This window comes from Musa acuminata, chromosome BXJ1-2 (assembly GCF_036884655.1).
Source record: "Musa acuminata AAA Group cultivar baxijiao chromosome BXJ1-2, Cavendish_Baxijiao_AAA, whole genome shotgun sequence".
NCBI classification, from domain to species: domain Eukaryota; kingdom Viridiplantae; phylum Streptophyta; class Magnoliopsida; order Zingiberales; family Musaceae; genus Musa; species Musa acuminata.
The window spans coordinates 13,476,923-13,501,070 of NC_088328.1; the positions used below are offsets into that span (position 1 = coordinate 13,476,923).

Consider the following 24,148-nt stretch of genomic DNA (forward strand, 5'->3'; position numbering starts at 1 on the left):
AGGATATCCAAAATTAAGTGTGTAAGAAAGTATGAATCCATGTATAGTTCCTGTTTTGTTGGGAACCAAAAAATGATGAATCTTAAAAAAATACATTGATTGCAGACCCATCAACAAAATCACGATATAGACATCCTACTCATAAGCAAGATAACATATTGGATTAATTACACGATTCCTATATATTTTCAAATTTTGATTTAAAATCTAGATACCATCTACTAAGAATGCGTGAGCGAGACAAATGAAAAACTAAACATGATGGACCATATTTTTCAAAATTACATTAGAAAATTTATATTGATTTATTTTGATGATATACTTAAAAAATATATTTTTTTTATGCAAATCTTAAAAAATATACTTTTTGCACTAATAAAATTACTTTTCTTGGATATGTTATTAACAATAAAAAATACATATTAATCAAGAAAACATGAAAATAATTAAAAAGTGACCAAAACCCACTAGTGTTAGTGATGTTAAAAGTTTTTATGATTAACTTTTATAGAAGACACTTAACTTTTGAATGACACTCAGAAACATCTACTATTGTCCAAAAAAAAAGGATCTCAAACTTGCTTGAAGTTCTAATACATCTATAGAAATATTTCCCTAGAAAAAATTCTAATTTAAAAAAACATTCCATTTTGAAAAGATATTATACATACAATGTACACTACACAGAAACCTCAAAGAGAAATATTATCCCTAGAGTTCGAATTTCGAAAACCAAACATGAGAGTCATACAAGTTGCTCCTATGGGCAGGTTGAGCAATGCACTCATATAGTGATACTCGCAGATCATTTGGATTGTTTACAACAGAGAGGTACCGATCAGCTATTGCCCCCTCCACGTTTTCTCATCCAGGCTTGAAACATGCAATGGCAGTGTCAAACAATAAACCTAAAAATTATGTCAAAACAAACACAAATGCAACCAACGATAATCTCAAATTATAACACAACAGAAACCCACGACCAAGCATCCACGTTCACAAACAGCACATTACGATCATCCACTCGCATGCATTATCTGCAGCAATGCCCACCCCCTCTTATCCATTTAGACAATCAATGTGAAGACACAAAAGTTTTCAAATTATTACACAACTAGACAAAAGTATCCACTCCAAATTGAAGCATTTGTAACAGTGCTAAACATAACATTAAAGTCCTACAAAAGAAATTACAAACAATCTACGTTAAGCTACCACCAACCAACCAATATTATACTATCATAACTCCAAATTGAAGAAACATTGGAAAGAGGTAGTTTGGGTCATCCCGCATCTACAACAAAAGCATACAGAAACCAAAGAAAAATAATATATTAAAATATACCAAATACAACAAAATCAACAAAATGACAAACATTCAAAGACTAATGTTCGACAAAAAGAAAGAAACAATCAAATTCAACTAAATTTGTATTTATATGAAAAAAAATATGATCACACATTATTAGGCAACAAACAAAACCATCCAACACTACTGAAACATAAAATAAATGCAGAAAAGTTTCAAGCCCACAAAAAGGCTACACACAAAAGTACAAGGCATATAAGTGCAAAGGTACATACAATGACATATTTGTTCAGTCATTCCAATCTGTCGAACCAAACCTAATGTAGAAAACCATTGAAATAAGAACGAAATATAAAATGGTAGAGGTGGTCGATTAGCAAAACCCTCAAACTGAACCTTACCTTAGACAAACTATAATCAACATCTGCCATTAGCAAAACGATGTCAAACCAAACTTAATATAAAAAAACATTGAAATAAGAACAAATACACATGGTAAGGGTGGTTGATTAGCAAAGCCCAATCAAACTGAACCCTACGACAACCTAAAACCTGCACCACTATTCCACAACTTCACCAACAAACAGTTCCAGTGCCATTATATGATGGCCAGTCAAAACTATAAACTATAATCGGCATCATGCTGCAGCATTATTCAACAGTCAGTACCAACTAATAACTCAATGACTAGACAACCATGGTCAGTCCCAACAAATTGAATCAACCATTCCAGTGTCATTGGGATGATCAGTCAACCAATCAACCAAACAAAGAACCATCAATCAAGTTATTAGCAGCTTCAACCCAATATAACAAGCTTCACATTTACATGATCCGCTACCAATGCCAATGCTCATGTTGCCAACCAAGCAAGGAAATGAAAAAAGAATAATAATGAAACCAAGGCTTGTAGGCGAAGTGTTCTATTTCTTTACATAATAAAACCTGCACCATCTATATGAACCTTGCACATCTAATCCATACCGCAAGATACTGATGGTTGTCAAGCAATCACAAGATCAACTTCAAAAGCCCAAACATGAAAAACTTTTTTTGAGGCTGCAAAAAGAATTATAATTGGCTTTCCTCCTAAACACAAACAAATTTAACAAACTTTGCATGAGCATAACAAAACTCTTCAGTCAGCCACGACCATTACATTCTTCAAATTCAAAAGCACTGTTAATTAGCATCCCAGCCAATCCTACTAATTGCATGTTATTATAGGAAAGCCTATTCGACCAATTACAACAAATTATGTTCTGCAATTGCAAATGCCCGCTTTTAGTGCTTCTTTATATGACTCGGTACTTCGTGAGGATATATGGCTCATCCAAAGATTTGCTTTTCGATTTTTGAAAGCAGGATTTCAATCCTTTGGATCTTCTGGTCCAGGTTTTTGGATAACCTTAAAGCTTCTTAATCTATTGAACCCCCATCACTTGGTTTCCTTAAATCAAGTGACTTCCCAGGAGCTCTCAGTCACCAGGTAGCAGTTATCAAACAACATAACGTACAAATCCAGCTTCTGGTACAAATTGCTGAGGACATTAGAGGAATAAGAGCAGAATTACAGACACTAAGGGAACTACAGCAATCTAAGGCTGTGCAATCCCAGGTGGTCCTGACGAACTAATCACCAAACTTACAAATCTCAGCCTAGGACCTTCAGAAAGGCCTAAGGAAACTAAAGGAAAAATTCTGGTATTCAAAGATCCCATAAAAATCTTCCGAGAAGCAAAAGGATGACTTCCAGAACTCAAACCCAGGAAGCATCTACATCCGCTCCTCTTGTAGAAGACCAAATCCGGAGCTACAGAAGAAATCAGAGGAGGATATTCAACGCCAGAAGGCGACTAGGACAGCTTATTTTCAGAAATTCAGACACAAATACACAAATTCTGGAACAACAAATAGACCCCCAGGCACAACTACAGCTATCCATGCGAGAAAGAGCTGCAATAGCACCTGCTGAGGTTTTATACCACTCAAGAAGAGATGACGCACACCATCGGGTCTACACACACAGATCAGAGGAAGCCATGCTGGTCACAAACAACCAAGAGGACAGAGCATTTATCCAAGAACAGAGCTTTGACCAGCTTATACGAAGTGGAATGAGGTACGTTCACCTCGGGATTCTACAAACAAGGATCCAAACACTCCACAGACAAGAAGAAGGGACACTAGCTCTACTAGTGTTCAGAGACAATAGATGGGCCGATGATAGGTCCATCATTGCAACCATGGAGGTAGATTTGACCAGAGGAAGCCAGCTGGTCTATGTCGTACCAGACACAATGATGACGGTAGGAGACTTCTACCGCAACATACAGCTGTCTATATTGACCCGCGGATATGATACATGGCAAAATGGAGAAGCCAATTTGCTAATCACCAGGGGGATGGTAGGGCGACTTTCAAATACCCCGAATGTCGCCTTTGCCTATGAAATTTCAGGGGTGGTGGACTACCTGACGAGTCATGGCGTAAGGGCTTTACCAGGAAGAAGGTACTCCACAGCAGACATAAGAGGAAGGGATTGGACAATAAGACCTACTCAGGTGTCAATCCCCATGCAACCTGCTGAACTCAGGAGCAGGAATCTCATTGATGGAAGGATCTCCATCAGTTTTGAAAATTACAAGGCGGCCTCAACATCAAACAGAATTAGCTACAACAACGCTGATGATGAAACTTTCAGTGATGAAGAAGAAATAAGAAGCCACATAATAGCTGTCAATATTCAGCTATCCGACGAAAGTGAAAATGATGCGGAAGAATTACAAGAAAATCTGAACAACTACTTCCAGAAGATCTACACTTCAAACGAGGACGTAGAAATGCCGTATCCCCAGAAACTTCAGAAGGAATTAATTGCGGCAGGACTAGAAGAAGATCTAGTCATGGAATACCCGCAACTGGCAAGATTATCACATCAGATATACTCATCATCTGCCATCTCAAATTACAGGCCACCCGAAGACTCAACAATGGGGCCAGTAAACTACCCCCCAGCAGTAAATATTGAGTCCACAAGACAGCAGCCTGAATATGAGGGAAGCTCGAGAAGACCCAGGTTCAAAACCAAAAGCTTTTCTGAAGCCTGGAACCTTCCCTCAGCATTTCAACAACAAGGAGCGATTTTTATAATCCCCACACAATTGGGAATGTTTGATGAAGTATTTATGAGATGGGAATCCATAACAAAAAATTTAGTATCTTTACAAGGATTCACGGATACACTGGCAAAAATGGAGTTCATAGAAAACCTTCTCGGGGAGGCAGAAAAATTGGCATGGATCCAATGGAGGATGGCATACCCAGAGGAGTATCAATTACTCATAGCCAATGCGGATGGAACGGGAGGTATACAAAATATTCTTTCCCAATTAAGAACAATTTTTATATTAGAAGATCCGTTCCAGGGATCTACCACGGCTCAGGAGGAGGCCTACCGTGATCTTGAAAGGTTATCATGCACTAACCTTAAGTATATCATTCAGTTCTTAAATGATTATATGCGATTGGCATCCAAAACAGGAAGAATGTTTTTAGGACCTGAATTATCTGAAAAATTATGGTCCAAGATGCCAGGAGAATTGGGAAAAAGAATTAAAGGGGCATTTGAAGCCAAGTATCGAAGAAGAAATTTGTTCAAACATGGCTCTGATACCAATAAGGAAGCGATGAAGACATGAAAGGAAGCGATGAAGACAAATAAGGAGGCGATGAAGACATGAAAGGAAGCGATGAAGACTTGTATAACACAAAAGAGAATTAATTCTTAAAACTAGGAACTCAGAACTTAGAAATTGAACTTTAAAAGCTTACAGGGTTGAGCTCAAGTAAGACTCTGGTTGTCTACCGATGTCTTGCAAGAGTTCTAGGCAAGGGTTTATATAGAAGGGAAGGATAGAATCGGGTGCTCATTGGGCCCCATTGCGTTCATATCCACTCCTTTTTATATAATTCTTGCTTGCAGCTATTACCAGCTGTTATGCACTATGAGCGGCTCCCCGAGGCTCGGCTCATTTCTTGAATGCTAAGAAAACTAAGTACATTGATTGTATAAACACTACTGGTGGTTCTTTTGTTCTTATTTGGCGGCGAAGAAAAGTTGATTCTTTCAGCTGATTGTAGGGGTCCGCCTTTTCCTACATGCTGAAGCTGGTTGTTCTCTGCGCTACGTCTTTTACCAGGGATAAGGCATCTTCCAGCTGTTGTTGCTGTTGAATGATGACTGGTAACCAATCCCTGTACCAGTTGTCTTTTCCCCCACTTCTTTTCTTGTATTCTTTTGTCTTGATTGAGTGGATGTTGATGAATTGCTGGAGCGCACTAACTGCCTGTCTGGAGGCTTCTTTCTGAAAAATTATGGTCCAAGATGCCAGGAGAATTGGGAAAAAGAATTAAAGGGGCATTTGAAGCCAAGTATAGAGGGAACACTATAGGAGTAATCCCAAGGATTTTATTTTCCTACAAATATCTGGAGGCAGAATGCAAAGATGCCGCCTTCAGACGAGCACTAAAGGACCTATCTTTCTGTAGTGAAATCCCTATCCCGGGATATTATAATAAACCAGAAAAGAAATACGGGGTGAGAAGATCAACCACGTACAAAGGAAAGCCCCATTCTTCCCATGCAAGAATTGAGAAAAGGAAGCATTTAGTGAGAAACAAGAAGTGCAAATGCTACCTTTGCGGCGAAGGACACTTTGCAAGGGAATGCCCTAATGACAGGAAGAATATCAAGAGAGTAGCAATGTTTGAACAACTGGACATCCCGGAAGACTATGAAATTCTATCTGTTCAAGAAGGGGAGAATCAAAGCGATGCTATATATTCAATATCAGAAGGTGAAGACATTGAGGATCTACAACATGGTATTCACTTCTTTACCCACAAAATCTTTGCATTAATAGAAGATAGTAGAACATGGTGGATTGGACCAGATATAGGCTACAGGGCACGAGTACAAGTTTCCCAGGAGCAAGCAGGATGCAGGCATGTATGGGAAATTAATACTGAACTACCACCAGCACTAGAGGAATGCAAATACTGCAAGAGAAAATCCCAGAGGAGGCATAGGAGACATTGCCCCTTATGTAAAATCACGTCATGCGGAATGTGCAGCATCTACTATTTTGACAAGAGAACGCCTGTCATGATGGAAGAACCACCAAGGTACGAACCTAAGAACCTGCTTCAAACCCAGCAAGATTTTATTAATCATTGTGAAGCAGAAATAAGAAGACTCAAGCTGATAGTTGAGTTTGAACGACAAAAGTCTAAGGAGCTTGAGGAAATAAATGTTCAAGCAATAGCAACTGCACAAGAAAATCTTCAGCTAAAGAAGGAGCTTTTGGAACTCCGAGAAAAATATGAAAAATTGGAAAGAGAAACACTAGAGGTAGATCAACTACGACTGGAAAAGGTAGATCTACTTAAAGAAATACAAAAGCTCGGAAAGAGAAAAACTGAAGAAAGTGAAGAAGATGAAGAGGCTTTTGTCCTCTTGGAAGATGAAACTCAAAAGATCCTCTCCATGGAGACAGAGGAAACGGGAGGATCAAGAAAATCCAAAAACATGCTCTTCAATCTCAAGGTACAAATGGAAATTTTAAATATTCCACCTTTTGAAATAAATGCAATACTAGACACAGGAGCCACAACCTGTTGCATAGATGAGGAGGCAGTACCAAAGTTGGCGCTAGAAGAAAATCCCTATGTAGTGCACTTTAGTGGGATCACATCCAAAACTACAGCCAACAAAAAATTGAGGGGAGGAAAAATGACCATTGGAAACAACAGTTTCAGGATCCCGTACACTTATGCGTTTCATATGAAACTCGGAGATGATATCCAGATGATAATAGGCTGCAATTTTATCAGAGCCATGCAGGGAGGAGTAAGGATAGAAGGTAACACTGTTACATTCTATAAGAATCTGACGACTATTAATACTCTACCTTACATCCCAACAGCCTCAGCAATAGAAGAACTGGATTTAGACGAAGATGATTACATACAAATACAGGAATCGGTGTTATATTCAGCTGAGGACCAACAGGGCTATGAAACTATAAGGGCTAAATTCGGAAGCTTGCTAGACCAGCTAAAGGCCCAGGGATATATCGGGGAAGATCCTCTCAGACACTGGAAGAAGAACAAGATAATGTGCAAATTGGAAATCAAGAACCAGGATTTCATAGTAGAAGACAAACCCTTGAGGCATCTAACACCACAGGCGAAGGATGCATTTTCTAAGCACGTAAAGGCATTACTTGAAATTGGGGTCATCAGGCCCAGCAAGAGTAAGCACAGAACAACTGCAATAATTGTCAATTCGGGAACAACGGTGGACCCAATATCTGGGGTGGAAAAGAAAAGAAAAGAAAGAATGGTCTTCAACTACAAAAGACTCAATGATATCACCGAGAAAGACCAATATAGCCTTCCGGGTATCAACACAATCCTTAAAAAGGTTAGCAACAGCAAAATTTATTCAAAATTTGATTTGAAATCAGGATTTCACCAAGTCGCTATGCACCCGGAATCCATTGAATGGACTGCGTTCTGGGTCCCCGAGGGATTATATGAATGGCTGGCAATGCCATTCGGACTTAAGAATGCCCCCGCAGTGTTTCAAAGAAAAATGGATAACTGCTTTAAGGGCACTGAAAATTTTATTGCAGTATATATAGATGACATTTTGGTCTTTTCAGAAAATGAAAGGAAGCACGGGCAACATCTTGCTAAAATGTTGGAGATATGTCAGGAGAATGGACTGATTTTAAGCCCAACAAAGATGAAGATAGCAGTAAGAGAAATTGAGTTTCTTGGAGCAATTTTAGGAAACTCAAAGATAAAGCTCCAGCCCCACATTATCAAGAAAATTGCAGAGTACAAAGAGGAAGACTTAACCACAAAGAAAGGCCTTAGATCGTGGTTGGGTATTCTAACCTATGCCAGGAATTACATACCTAACTTGGGCAGACTTCTAAGCCCATTATACTCAAAAACAAGCCCGACAGGAGAAAAAAGAATGAATGAGCAAGACTGGAAGCTGATAAGAAAAATCAAGGGCTTAGTACAAAATCTCCCTGATTTGGAAGTTCCCCCTGAAAATTGTTTCATAATCCTAGAAACGGATGGGTGTATGGAGGGATGGCGAGGAATTTGCAAGTGGAAAAAACAGAAGTATGATCCCAAGAGCACGGAAAAGATATGTGCATATGCAAGCGGCAAGTTCAGTCCAATCAAATCCACCATTGATGCAGAAATGCACGCTGTCATGAAGACTCTAGAAGCCCTGAAGATATATTTTCTGGACAAAAGGGAGATTATTATAAGAACAGATTGTCAAGCCATAATAAGCTTCTTCAACAAATCATCTCAAAATAAACCTTCCAGAGTCAGGTGGATGGCCTTCGTGGACTATATAACTGGAAGCGGCGTGGACATCAAATTCGAACACATTGAAGGAGAAAATAATGTCCTAGCTGATTCATTATCTAGACTAATCAATGTTTTGGTTGCAGGATGGCCAAGCGAATCTCTGTTTCTGATCCTAGGAGCCACCCAAGAAGTACAGGCCAAGCCCAATGCTCGGGCAGTGGCTCACCTGAGCCAGATGATAAATCAAGTGACCTCCTCCTACAATACCAACAAGAATTGGATAAGATCACCACCGGAATACGTGGAGGACTTTCATTCAACAAAATGGGACTGTCAGAAAGAAGACTGGGAGCCATCCAGAAAGAAGCCTCCAGACAGGCAGTTAGTGCGCTCCAGCAATTCATCAACATCCACTCAATCAAGACAAAAGAATACAAGAAAAGAAGTGGGGGAAAAGACAACTGGTACAGGGATTGGTTACCAGTCATCATTCAACAGCAACAACAGCTGGAAGATGCCTTATCCCTGGTAAAAGACGTAGCGCAGAGAACAACCAGCTTCAGCATGTAGGAAAAGGCGGACCCCTACAATCAGCTGAAAGAATCAACTTTTCTTCGCCGCCAAATAAGAACAAAAGAACCACCAGTAGTGTTTATACAATCAATGTACTTAGTTTTCTTAGCATTCAAGAAATGAGCTGAGCCTCGGGGAGCCGCTCATAGTGCATAACAGCTGGTAATAGCTGCAAGCAAGAATTATATAAAAAGGAGTGGATATGAACGCAATGGGGCCCAATGAGCACCCGATTCTATCCTTCCCTTCTATATAAACCCTTGCCTAGAACTCTTGCAAGACATCGGTAGACAACCAGAGTCTTACTTGAGCTCAACCCTGTAAGCTTTTAAAGTTCAATTTCTAAGTTCTGAGTTCCTAGTTTTAAGAATTAATTCTCTTTTGTGTTATACAAGTCTTCATCGCTTCCTTTCATGTCTTCATCGCCTCCTTATATTCTAGCTGAGTATGGTTCCCTTCCAGAAGAGTATCAGAACATTAAAACCATTTTTGACCAATTACATTCTTCAATTGCAAAAGCTCATATTCTAGCTAAGAGTAAGGTTCCCTTGGAGAAGAGTATCATCACATTAAAAACCTAAACAATTAGAATAACCAGAGCTTGCTCATGACACTGACAAAATACAAATCCAAAATCCAGAACCATTTCATGTATGAAATCGATGAACCAACCAGCTGAACTCATTGAAACTGACTATCAATGTCAGGACTCCCAATAATCTGACATACTATACATCATATAGCACTGTTAATTAGCATCCCAGCCAATCCTACTAATTGCATGTTATTATAGGAAAGCCTATTCAACCAATTACAACAAATTATGTTCTGCAATTGCAAATGCCCATATTCTAGCTGAGTATGGTTCCCTTCCAGAAGAGTATCAGAACATTAAAACCATTTTTGACCAATTACATTCTTCAATTGCAAAAGCTCATATTCTAGCTAAGAGTAAGGTTCCCTTGGAGAAGAGTATCATCACATTAAAAACCTAAACAATTAGAATAACCAGAGCTTGCTCATGACACTGACAAAATACAAATCCAAAATCCAGAACCATTTCATGTATGAAATCGATGAACCAACCAGCTGAACTCATTGAAACTGACTATCAATGTCAGGACTCCCAATAATCTGACATACTATACATCATATACTACTCTTGTGCAGAATAAGATGACATACTATACATCATATACTACTCTTGTGCAGAATAAGAACCGATAGAAGAAATACTATAACTCATCCTGAGCAGACTAAGAATCAACTGAAGAAACTACAACTCATCATGAGCAGACCAAGAATCAACTAAAGAAACTAAGAAACCCAAATTCCGCTTTCCTTCTATAATTAATGTTTCAAACACAATGATAACCAACAGCCCAGATCTAAATATTAGCTATCATTATTGGCATAGTTTTCTGCCCGACCTTCTAGGTTCATAGAAAAATAGAATTTTATAACAATAATAAAACTACTAAAGGATGCTTAAGTTCATGACAAACCACATCTCAATCGATGATACCAGAGAACCCTAACAACATGAAAGAAGAAAAATCAACTAAGTAGTTTAGTAATATCAGGAAACACAAAACGGCTGAAACAACAAGGTGGTGCTTTTATCCCATGGCTCTTGCATAAGAGCTCGTAAACATATTGTTGATGCCCTTTTTTTTTCCAGAAGATGCCCCTTGTTTTCGTTTTACCCAAATAGTACCCCTAATTGTTGTAATTCTACCCTTAGCCCGTCCGTCGCCCTCACCCTATGCTCACACTGGAAGTTCTCGTGGCTCTATGTGTGATGCCTCGCCCACACCCTTCCCCGCCAATATGATTTAGACCTATACCAATGTGGGACTAAACAGATATAGGTCTAATACTCAATATTATTCTTAGACCTAAACTAGTGTATGTCTGATAGTTGAGATACAATTCTTTGGTTGGAATGGACGGCAAGACAATTCAAAATTATACTATCGAAGGAGAATAAAATGACATCACTATACAACATTGTGACAGTTTCTATCAGTTAAGCGTGGAATGGATAACAAGTCAGAAAGAAAGGATGAAAACAGATCAAAAGTTGCATAAATATAACATATAAAGTACATGACAAATATTCAGAAAACAGAACAATCACAATTTCTAAGCAATATCAAATTTCCATGATGAATTCACTAGACATAAACAGGGACATAAATATAACATATAAAGTTATTGCTAATCTATGTAGTCGAAAATAAATCTAGCATAAATACACATTACCAAATGCAACAACCAAGACATTCTCATGTCTTTCTAGTATGGTCTTGTACAAGGAATTATAGACATTGCAAGACAGAACACACATCAGTTGCGCAAGACATGCAAAAAATTCACATATAATTACAAAACAACTGAATATCTAAAGTCTGATGCAAATAAAAGGAAAGGGAAGAGGACTTGTAATGTGAAACACCTGTTGTTTTGACACTCACAACAAGTACACATTACATATACACAGTATAGGGCATACACACAATACACGACATAAAAAGGTAGTTACCCAAACAAGGCTACATAGTGCTTAAAATAACGTCTAAATACTTGAATGATCACTAAAACAGTGTTCTAACACCACAACTGTGCTACCTTTAAATCACTTAAGAGCACTCTTTTGACATCACAATCAAAAAACATCCTAGTAAAAAATTACAACTAACAACAGATAAAAAATAAAAATTTATTTGATGTCTAATATAAAAGGAATATACATGTCAGAGTTCTAAGAAGACAAAAAAACAGATCCCAACATATTGATGCACCAGAAAAAAACTTTCAACTACAAAAAAATTGTTAATGCATTCCACAACCTTGAATAAATCAATGTAAACAACCGATGAGGTTCTTCACCACTGAAGTTTTTACAAGAATTTTGTATAGGGAGTTTGTATAACATTGATGCCCACTGAAACATTTAATTTTGTGGGGACTCCTAAAACTTCTTTTCAACATTACCAAAAAAATAACACTTACGGCTGATTAGCTTAAGCTATAAGATAGACAATAATATGAAATTATGAATACCCCATTCTGTATCCATGTACCATGTAGGTTCACCAGTATCCAATTTAGAAATTCTGATGTATTTGCTCATATTAATGTGTGGCTTACATAACCAGAACAGCCCCTAGAGTAAGTTAATGGGCTTATTTAAGTTAATAAGCCCTGCCAGTAAAGAACAAAATCCAAGTTTTTCCTACAGCTGCTCTCAGAGAAGCTTATAATTATCATGATGATGTTCCTTAACATGCATTAGAATGCTGCCAACAAAATGTTCACCAATGGGCATGGTTTCTTTTTTCTTGAAAATACTCGAGAGGAAGCAGCTTTTGTGACAATACAAATGCCAAACAGAAAACATTAAACAAACAAATTATTAATTTACAGAACATACAAAAAATACAAAACAAAAAATAAGGCAACTATAACTGTGTGGATGTCAGTAGGAGATATTGAACTCATTTATAACTCTTACACTCAAGGTTCGTTGTACCATAGCGTACCGATATAAGCGGTACGTACCAGTCCAACAAGGGCCCGATATGGGTAGTATATCAATATGTCCCAATGTATCATGTTTCGGTACATTGGATACAACTCGATACGTACAATACCAACAACTAGTCAGTATACCGATACGGACCGATAAGATCTCTTTAACCATATTAAAATAGTTCATAACATAATCAAGATCAAGGTATGCAATTTCGAATAATACTATTCGGTACGGGTAGTACATACCGATCCGTCAGCTGACTGATACACGAACCGCCCGTTACTGGATGAAACGATTATATATATATATATATATATATATATATATATATATATATATATATATATATATATATATATGTGACATCGCATCGCCTTTTTCGATGGCATCACCTTTTTCGACGAATATTTATATATAAATATATATATATAATATATATAATATATATAATATATATATACATATATATAAACGAGATGACGTTCTACAATGACATCACCGAATTATATATATATATATAAATATAAATATATATACCGAACGGTATACCGAACAATATATCGCTCGTTATACAGTATCATACCGTACCGAGCGAACGTCGAAACTCTGGTGCGGTACGAAATCACGAACCTTGATCAAGATACAAAACCAAAAGAAGTAACATGAGATAGATGCATATAGGAATAAAAAGAGAAATTCAGAAATAATGCAAAAGAAAAAACTTCATATATAGAGTACATCTAAACATCCCTAGACTCGAACATGACTAGCAGAATGATGCCACTTCAAAATAATACAGAAATCAAAAACCTGTTTGCCAAATGACCCAATTAATGAATATTTAACAGACCATCTAAACAAGTGAAAATTACATACCATTATTAGTCAAGATCACCAACCAAAGGTTTACCACATTCACTGTTAGCCTCATCCTAACTTCTGAACAATAGATAAAGCATAGAAGAGAATCAAGCACATGTTTAGAAAAAGAGACGAGCAAAAGCTGAATAAGTGGAAAGAGAGCAACAGAGAGATTTAGTACCAATGGTTCACAATGATGAAGTGCAACATAATTTGTACCACCCAATACAATGTCCATAAAGTAACAACAAAAATTGTGATATAGAATTGAAGGCAATGTACAACTAAAATCTATTTCAAAGAAAAAAAAAAGGATATTGTGAAAAATAATCTATAGGTTCTTTGACACTTTTATGATCTATTCCTACAATCGGACATTTTGATGACCTAGTTTGTATATAAAAATGCCCATGCTCATCATGATGGATGGCATTAAACCCCATAATCAAGATTCAGAAACTAAGACATCCCAAAATTTCAGAAACCAAAATATAATGACTTACAGATTGCTGCAACTACAAAATATAATAGAATTGAAAACCCAGTTCGCTGAGTGACCCTATTGGTGAATATTTAACAGACTGTCAAAATTACATACCATTATTGCTCGAGATCACCAACCAAAGGTTCACTGCATTCACTGTTTAGCCCCATCCTAGCTTCTTGAACAATAAATGAAGCATAGAATAAGAGAAACAGGCATGTGTCTCAAAGAAAAGAAAAGCAAAAGCTGAATAAATGGAAAGAGACCACAGAAATTCTGATACCAATGGTTCACAAAGATGAAGCACAAAATAATTTGTACCACCGAATGCAATGTCAAGAGGAAAAAAAAAGGAAATTATGAAAAATTAACCAAAACTGAAACACCAAAACCAGGACATAAAAACTATAGGCTCTTCAATAGCCAAGTGAAAAATAACAATGGATGTAATGAACTCATTAGAACAGAGAATGTACCAATTTCATTATCAGTATATCACAGAAAGTTCCAACAAAAACAGACATTTTGATGACCCCATGATCATGAAAGATCACATTAAAAACCCAAAATTAAGGTTCAGAAGCTAAGATACCCCAAAATTTCAGAAACAAAAAAGCTATTGGATGCCACACAACAAAAAATCAAGGAGGAGATCAATGTTCAGAAGATCTGAAACACAACAAATGAATACATAAAGAGACCAGGTGTATTATGTAGAAAATAAGCAGATGTATCAGTCACCAGGCTTTATAATCTATCTGGAGAGAGTCAAGATAGATGTCATCATATCTCTTATATATGCAAAACCAGACTGCACCAGGTGATGGAACAATGCTTCTGGAATGTCACAACAGAACAGCAAAACAAGAAGCAGACTTCTCACAAAATGAACCAATAGATAACTACAAAGCCAACAGCTATCACATGGAAAAAGATAATGCCCATAATTCTCAAGCCAACAGCTATCATATGCCCAACATATTTGCCAATTGAATACCATTATAGAATTTATGATTAACAATAGAAAATTTACCAACCATCAGAAAAAATAAAGACAATTAGGGAAAAAAGAGAAGAAGAAAAATGTGAATACATAAATAGAATTAGATAAAACAATCAAGCAGTAAAGTAGAAGTCCAATGCAATCACCAAATGTTGACAAAAGGAGAAGTTGATCAACCTCCCTGGAGAATACCTATCCAGCAATGAACTTCTGACCATAAAAAACATCCAATGCAACTACAAATCACATAATATCCAACTTTATAGTCTTCTTAGCTAAGCTTGGAAAACAACAATGATAGTAAAGTGGTTATTGCAATGTCCAATTTACCAGTCTTACTTCTATTCTTGTTCGTTTTTGTATTTAATTTTAAATTCTAAACAGCAAACCCATCTGTTTGATAAACGATAATCAATGCAAATCTCATACTAATTGTAAAATATGCTACAACCTATACGAACAACAAAATCAAATTACTAATAAACAAATTGCATAGTAGCTAAATATATCGACAAAGAAAATGTAGTCAAAGAAAATGTAATCTAATAATCATAGTAGCTTGGAAAATGTAGTCAAAGAAAATACCAAACATGATTGAACAGGAAATACATTCAACACAGTAAATTAGTCGTAAAAGCATGGAAAGTGTAATAATTAAAAAAAACAAACATAATTGAACAGGAATTGTCACCATACTGAATAAGCTCTAAAATAATTCAAAGATGCAACACCAAGTAAAAAGTCTCACAAGTATCATAACATCCTCATAAACAGTCCAAGCAAATTCACAAGGGATAAATAAACACATGCTCTTTAATTTCAAGATAGCTATATAACCCTTTTCTCATATTCTTCAAGCTTCAAATTTTGTCTTCACATGTTTCCAAACATGCTTGCAAACAATCTCATATGCTTATTTCCCAATAGTTATATTTTTTACTAAATAATATTTTATTGTTACCTGAAGACAATTATGAACACCTTCCACTTATCATTTTCCAACTCAGCTTACTATCTAAACCTAGCAAATTACTAAAAAAATATAGACTACTGGAATAGTTTTGAAATATCAACAAACAATATAGAAGATAATCATGAAACAAAAATGTAATACAAAAATTCACAATTCAATAAATAAATACAACCAAAATTAGATACTCCGAAATTCCTAATAAACAAAATTAAGATTCATAAACACCTCACCAACGAAGAAAACTGAGGACAAATTCCCCTCATGACAAACACTCAAAAATTGGTGATGAACAGTCATTTAGTCATGAAAAATCCAAGAATACACACAGATGCCAACTAAAAAACATTAATGTTAAAGCATGGAAGCATAACAATATCAGAAAAAGGGTCATACAATTGCAAGTCGCAAAAAAGCAAGTTTTGAGCAAACAAAACTACATGAACATGGCAGATATGCCTCATCAAAGATATGCCTTGTCAAAGACTCCTGTTCAAGAGAAAACCCAAGACATACAAATCTAAGACACAAAATAGAGTCACCCCCAACCAACATCATGCTACCCAATAACTGACAAAACACTACCAGAATCAGACAAAAAATAAAGCTTGTAAGCTACCAAATAATATTATATAAACTTCTTAGTAGAAGTATAATTACCAACACATCGAACATTAAAAGTTTTCTTACAAACAATCATGAATTAAATCAATGGATACAATGTCAATTCATGGATGAACCAACTTGAAAGAACAATGTATCTGGCCAGCTTACCAACGCCAGACACCATCACCATTGGAAGCTCAAAACATGCAACTTACCACCTACATGATTCATACACAACCATATCAAAAACCTTGATCTGATACCTTATGACAAAATCTGAGTACTAGTCCACAATAATTTTTGGTACAACCAATTTGCGTAATAGATACAACATCCCATTGCACCATGTTTTCAACCAAAAACAGAACTTCCAAAGTTCTTTGGAACATACAAATATGTAGGCACAGGAAAATAAAACAAAATCCATCCATAAATTGCAGAACATCACCGGTAATAGCTACTGAGACTTGCGAATCAACTAAAGAATCATTTTCCAACCTTCTCGATGCCCTAATCTCAATCAAAAGTCATTTTCCAATCTTTTCGATTTGCTAATCTCAATCCAAATGCACCGCCCCCTTTCAACCAAACACAATCTTCCAGTGTTCTTTGAACCATATAAACATGTACACACAGGAAAAGAACAAAATTGAACCAAAACTTGCAAACATCATGGGGAATAGCAACAGGTACTAGTGGATAAATTCAAATGTCAGTTCCAAGCTTTTCAATCTAATGTTAATCCTGGGAAAACCAGTTAAAGCCAATAAAATCTTTCCCATGAATTTCTGTTTAATCATGCTAGGCTTTCCGTAGATGTTCCAACTACATTGTTCACATCACCTGTAACGAAACATAAGCAAATCATTCAATGTGGGCACAGGAAAATAAAACAAAATCCAACAATGAATTGCAAAACATCATAGGCAATAGCAACAGACACAAGCGAATCAACTCTAAAGTCATTTTCCACCCTTTTCAGTGTCCTAATCGAACCTTCCACATTTCTTTGAATCATATAAAAATGTACAAACAGGAAATTACTACAAAATCAAAACTTGCCAACAATATGGGCAACAGCAATGGGGACTAGCGGATCAACTCAAAAGTCAATTCCAAGCTTTTCAATCTACTTAATCATGGGTCTTTCCCATGAATTTCCATTAACATTGATTATGCTAGGCTTTATGTAGATGTTCCAACCAAGGTTCCCAATACCGTACCGTATCGACATTTCGCCGTTCGCTCGGTACAGTACGAAACGATATGCCGAGCGGTATATATATATATATTAAATATATATCGATGATTTAAAAAGCGCTAGGCGCCAAAAGGCGCTAAGGTCCAAAAACGCTTGAGGCACTAGGCACTCGCCCAGGCGCTCACCCGAGCGAAGCGAGACAGTAAAATATAAAAATATATAATATAATTAATAAATATAATTATTTAAAATTTTAAATAAAAATATACTATTAAATTAAGAAAATTAACAGTATTAAAATCAAAATAATATATTATTAATCTAATAAATATAAATACTATTATTAGTATATTGTTAACAGTATATTGTATACTGTTAACAGTATACAGAAGGAGAAGAAGGAAGAAGAACAATATACAAAAGGCGCTAAAATCTTGGTTCGATCACCTGGTTTAACCCAGGCGCTAGCCCGAAGCGCCCAACGCCTGGGCTTGGGCGAGCGCCCAAGCGACGCCTCTTTAAAGCACGTTGCCTGGAAGTGAAGCGAGGCGAGCGACCGAGCGCCTTTTTAAGGCGACGTTAGATCACCTCGGCGACATCGCCTTTTCCTTCCCCTCGCCTTCTTCTAAAATATTTATATATAAATATAAATATATATTATTTTATTATTATTTTTTGTTCCGCCCGATAGCGGGCGGTCCGCGTACCGGTATGCCGTCAGACCGATACGTACCGCCCATACCGGACGGTATCATTCGGTATTACCTACCTTGGTTCCAACTACAGTGAAGAAATTAATAATTAGCTTTGTAAAAGAAAGTCGATCTTTTCATGTCTGTAATCCAATGAAGAAAACAATGACTATTATACAATGAAGAAATCAATAGTTAGCTTACAAACATTTTGCAATCTTGGTTCCTAGCATCGTACGTCTTTGCTTCATCATAGAACTCATTCAAGTCTCTAAATTCAGAATACTGAAATAAAAGAACCAACCAAAATTGTTTATTCTGTTGATATAAGAGAAAAGATGCACCTTGCCCTCAAAAATCTTCTTTTTCCCAAACACATTTGAAATACAACACATATAAACAAAGAAATTATAAGCTTACATACTCATTCAAAGCCATATAAGCCCATAATACAACAAACACAGGAAACAACAGTAGTTCTTGACATTGTATGGTTATTAAAACCAAAATATACACCAAAATAAGAGTAAGCAAATTATTTTATCTACCCAAACAAAAGAAAGTACACCGGGAGAACTAAAGAGACATCCAACCCCATCACTGGATTAATCAAATGACAAGTCAAAATCCATCAGAAGAAAAAATCCACCAACATGTCCACATGCAATGACCAGTAACTAATAAAAAAACAAAGCTAGAACATCAATGATTGAAGTGAAAAGGTGGAGCTGCAAGTCATAGCTTATACATCTTTGAAGGTTAATTGGCAACAAAATTCTTAAGCTCTCACAATAAAGAATCTCAGTTATAATCATTATAACTTGATAGGAACTTGCCTTCGCGCCCGATACTTGGTGGGCAATTGTTTGCGGACTTGGAATTGTTCAATCAACCTTCTAAAGTCCTTGTTTCCTTCTTCCTCTCTTTTCTCTCTTGCACTCAAGGTGCTCACTGAATTGCTTGTAAAGCTTCCCTCTTTGCGAAACAAAGAGACTTGTCCGTTTTCAAACTAATTAACTTGTTGTTTAACAGGTCTTTCGAGACCTGCATAAGGTTACAACTAGGCTGACCCTTTACGGATGCATATATCGTAATGGCGCCTCATGACTTAGGAAATCCCAACTAAATTTGAGAAGTAGACGTAAGGGTGCTTCACGACTTAGGCAACTCCAGCTAAGTCCGTGACAATTGCTGCAATGGTGCCTCACGACTTAGGCAATTCTAGCTAAGTCCGTGACATTATGATATCATAAACTCCCAAAGACCTAATGTTGATCACAATAGAACTAAGTATATTGTCTACACATACTATCAAAAACAACATGCAAATAATGAATTTTTTTGGGCCCATTCCAGAAGATATCTCCGTTCAACATGACAAGCTGACGAAAATTACCAGAAGTACAGGTAAAACTTCTATTCTCTTCATCATGCAAACCAAAACAACAATCTTGTAAACTTGTTTGTATCAGCTATGGTTGAAGAATCTTCATAAAGGAAATATATTCAATTAGCAATTGGGTTCCCACAAGAATATTCCTTGATGAAAATTGGACTCCTTTGTTTACAATATAAAGGCTCCATGAAGAGAAACCCAACTTTCTTAACATGAAACCCAGCTCCCAAAACAAGCTTCAAGTAGACAAACATCACATAAAATGACAAGCTGACGAAAATTACCAGGAGTACAGGTAGAACTTCTATTCTCTTCATCATGCAAACCAAAACAACAATCTTGTAAACTTGTTTGTATCAGCTATGGTTGAAGAATCTTCAAAAAGGAAATATATTCAATTAGCAATTGGGTTCCCACAAGAATATTCCTTGATGAAAATTGGACTCCTTTGTTTACAATATGAAGGCTCCATACTGAAGAGAAACCCAACTTTCTTAACATGAAACCCAGCTCCCAAAACAAGCTTCAAGTAGACAAACATCACATAAAATGAGCAGCAAAAAGTACATCAGCCTGAGAAGATAACTTCTCATAAAAATCAGCAATATAAAATGAATTTCAAGGAAAAACAAGAGAACACAGCATGTCTGTACCTCCCTCCAACTTGATACAAGAAAAAAGTAACAATGCATCTTAAAACCCACTTGTTTTTGAAGCCATCAATTGTGCCATTGAATTGATTCAAAAATCGATATAACAATCAAGTACAATTATCATAACCCAAGATCACCAACAAAGACACCTTAATAGCATAGGTACCTGTACGTAAAATCATTACCACGTCCTAGCTTCCACACAAGATAAAGGAAACATGATTCAAAAGAGAAATGGAAGTTAATTAAAAGGAAGAGAAATGCAGCAGAGAACTTTTATAAGCCAAAGGATCAAAAAGTCGGTGAAAATAATGACCTTTCAAATGTAACAACTTTGCACTGTTGGACTGCATTTTGGCAATAAATGAACAGCAATGACGCCAATGGAAATGATGACCACAGAATTCAAGTTATTCAACAAAATTATCTGACTTCCTCTAATACAACCAGCCAAGAACACCAAAGGATGTAATTAACCCAATTTAGAAATGTATGAACTCCAAAATAAAATCCTGCTACCAAACGTCATAACTAATTGTAGAAAACCAGGACAGAAAATCCAAATTTCATCTGGAAAGAGCAGCCAAGAATACAACTGGATGTAATAAACCAAATAGGCAAACAAAATAACCTTCCATATACCCAATTTAAATCCTGCAAACAAACAACATGATGAATTGTTTACGGTAAAATAATCTCTCATATGAGGCCACATCAGCATTATAGGGCAACATAAAAGACACCAGTCAAAAGTTACACTAGAAACACACAAGGACAAAAAGTTTACATGGAACAAAAAACTATAAATTGTACAGAGAACTTAAAAAATGCCAACAAATAAGAGATAAAGTAGAATAAAAAACAATAGAACATGAGCCAATCAAAGTAAAGACCAATCAAAGTTATTTACTCAAAGCAAAAAATGATTAAATGTCATACTAAAAAAACATCTACAAGCTAACTGAAACCAAACATCAGATGACCAGAGGCAGGTTAAAACAAAAAGATAATTAAGCTGCAAAATAGAAATCTAACAAAGAATCCAAGAAGAGACAAATGAGACATTAGTATGACCAAAAAGACTTGCCAAGCAAGTAACAGCTAAAAATTCATAACAAGAAGAACAATTAACAATTGGACAAAAACTTAATATCACAAACATGCATAAATTAAACACCTAAATCTAAACTATCCTTTTAAAACAGGCAAAACGTATGTCTCATACCAAAAATTCTATTCAAGAAAGGTCATAATCCTAATAACCAGGCTTATGGCTAATGCTGATACTGATGCTTCTGCAACTGCACACAAAAACCCTACAAATAGGACATTCGGAAAACAAAGAGAAAGACTGACTTCAAAAGTGCAAATTTATAAAATGTACCAAGCATGCCAATGGAATAAGTAGACAGACAATCAACAATTAGATAGCCAATGAAAAGTGAAAGGAACCTCTTCCATGAATGATGATAGAGTAGAACATATCGAAACCAAATACCATAGGAAGGTAGCAGAACACTCACATCTCACTTTCAAAAAAATGTCCCATGCCCATGCAAAACTAGATGTCCATCAGCTTCCCCTAGCAGACAACAAATAAAAACAAACAACCATACTTTGATGAGAACCGTATCAAATGACCAACTTGTGCACGTAAGGGCAACAATTAATGTTTGAAAGTAACAAGGGCTGACTAAACCAGCACAAACCGGACATATCCACTGTTCAGATAATTTCGGAAGCCCTGGATCCATCATAATAAGCAACGTATGTCACAACAATGAAACCCCTTAAATATAACACTATCTAATGGAAAACCTATTTAAATCATTCAACAAAAACCAGAGCATCCTTAATTGGAGCATCCTTTACAAACTGCATCACAGCTACGTGTGGCTCCATACAGATAATAATCACAAAAACACCAGAGCCCCACCAACAGCGTCGATGACACATATAGAATCTGCCACAGAAACTAGCCTTATCAAAAATGTAAAATCCTAGGTCTGATACCAAAAACAATCCAACAAAGGTGAGTTACCATCTCTATTTAATAGAATCATGCCTAACGATGATGCTTCGGCAACTGCCCACAAAAACCCTAGGAATAGAACATTCAGAAAACAAAGAGAACTTAACTTCAATATATATAAAATGCTGACAAAAGGAGGACAGGAAAAATAATCAACAATTTAACAGGCAACCTCAAAAAATGAGAAGTTGATGGAACTCTTCCCTGATACCCGTCTAAATCCAACTAGAGTATCCAAAAGACACAGCATTGATGCAGATACCGTTAGCGTATATCTCAAACCAAATATCATAGCATGGTAGCAAAACACACACATCTCTCTTTCAAATATCATATCCAGAAGCTTTCCCTTGCACACAAAAAATAAAAACAAACAAACATAACCAACTGGTGGACATAAATGCAACAAATAAAAGTTGAAAGTAACGAAGGCCAACTAAACCAGATCAAAAAGGACACATCCCTTGTTCAGATCATTTCGGAAAACCTGCATCCATGATAATAAGCAGCGTTCATTACAGTAAGGAAACCCCTTAAATAGAACACTATCTAATGGAAAAAATATTTAATCGTGCAACGCATACCAGAGCAACCTTCACAAATTGCCTCACAGACTCCGCGAGGGTTCCATTAAGATAATACCCACACAAACACCAAAGCCTCACCTACCGCTTCGAAAGTACATATAAAATCTGTCGCAAATGGCCTTAATCCGGCAAAATTGTGAAGCCCTCTGATAGATCGCAAGAAAAAAAAAAAGAGCGGTTAAAGAATAATCCACTAGTCGGATTCCAATAATCGGAACTCCTAGCCTCTCAATATTCCTATGGGAAAAAAATAGATCATCCAATTCGTTCAGAAAACGAAAACAACAGATATCAAACGCTTCCGATCCGCAGCGATTGAAAATAGATCACCCGATTCGCTCAAGACCAATGTCCAAGTCCCCGAAAACGAAAGCCACATGAACAGAAGGCTTTTGATACACCCGGCATAAAGTAGATCAGTTTCAAGTGCCGAGAACAGAACATCCAATTCGTAAACGAAATCAACGATTAAGGGATGGCTGAGGATTTGGATGCACCACCTATCCGAAAACAGATCATCCAATCCGAAAACGATCATCCAAACAGATCAGTTTCAAGGCTTTTGATACACCCCGCATGGAAAGTAGATCAGTTTCAAGTATCGGAAACAGATCATCCAATCCGAAAACGAAATCAACGATTAAGGGATGGCTGAGGATTTGGATGCACCACCTATCGGAAACAGATCATCCAATCCGAAAACGAAATCAACGATCGATGGATCGTCCAATCCGAAAACGAAATCATCGATTACGGATGGCTGAGGATCCACTTAAAGGACACCGCAGACGCGTAACCACGCAAGCCAACAACCAAAACAACGATCGCAAGTAAGGGCAGGG

The 24,148-nt window shown here is 36.6% G+C and overlaps 1 long non-coding RNA gene across 12 annotated transcripts; it reads right to left on the reverse strand.

Moving 5' to 3' along the window:
• Positions 1–631: 631 nt before the first annotated feature.
• On the reverse strand, positions 632–24,148 carry LOC135595620 (uncharacterized). Of its 12 annotated transcripts, XR_010480553.1 has the most exons (9): positions 23,979–24,146; positions 23,304–23,452; positions 22,892–23,206; positions 22,729–22,788; positions 22,211–22,650; positions 20,319–21,341; positions 14,281–17,588; positions 13,698–13,760; positions 632–1,294 (listed from the first exon to the last, which is right to left on the reverse strand). It is a non-coding gene; the product is annotated as an uncharacterized LOC135595620 (long non-coding RNA). The 12 variants fall into 12 exon arrangements; XR_010480552.1 differs by having other exon boundaries at positions 13,698–17,588; positions 23,979–24,148; XR_010480561.1 differs by lacking the exons at positions 632–1,294; positions 13,698–13,760 and having other exon boundaries at positions 16,988–17,588; positions 22,211–22,269; positions 22,397–22,650; positions 23,979–24,138.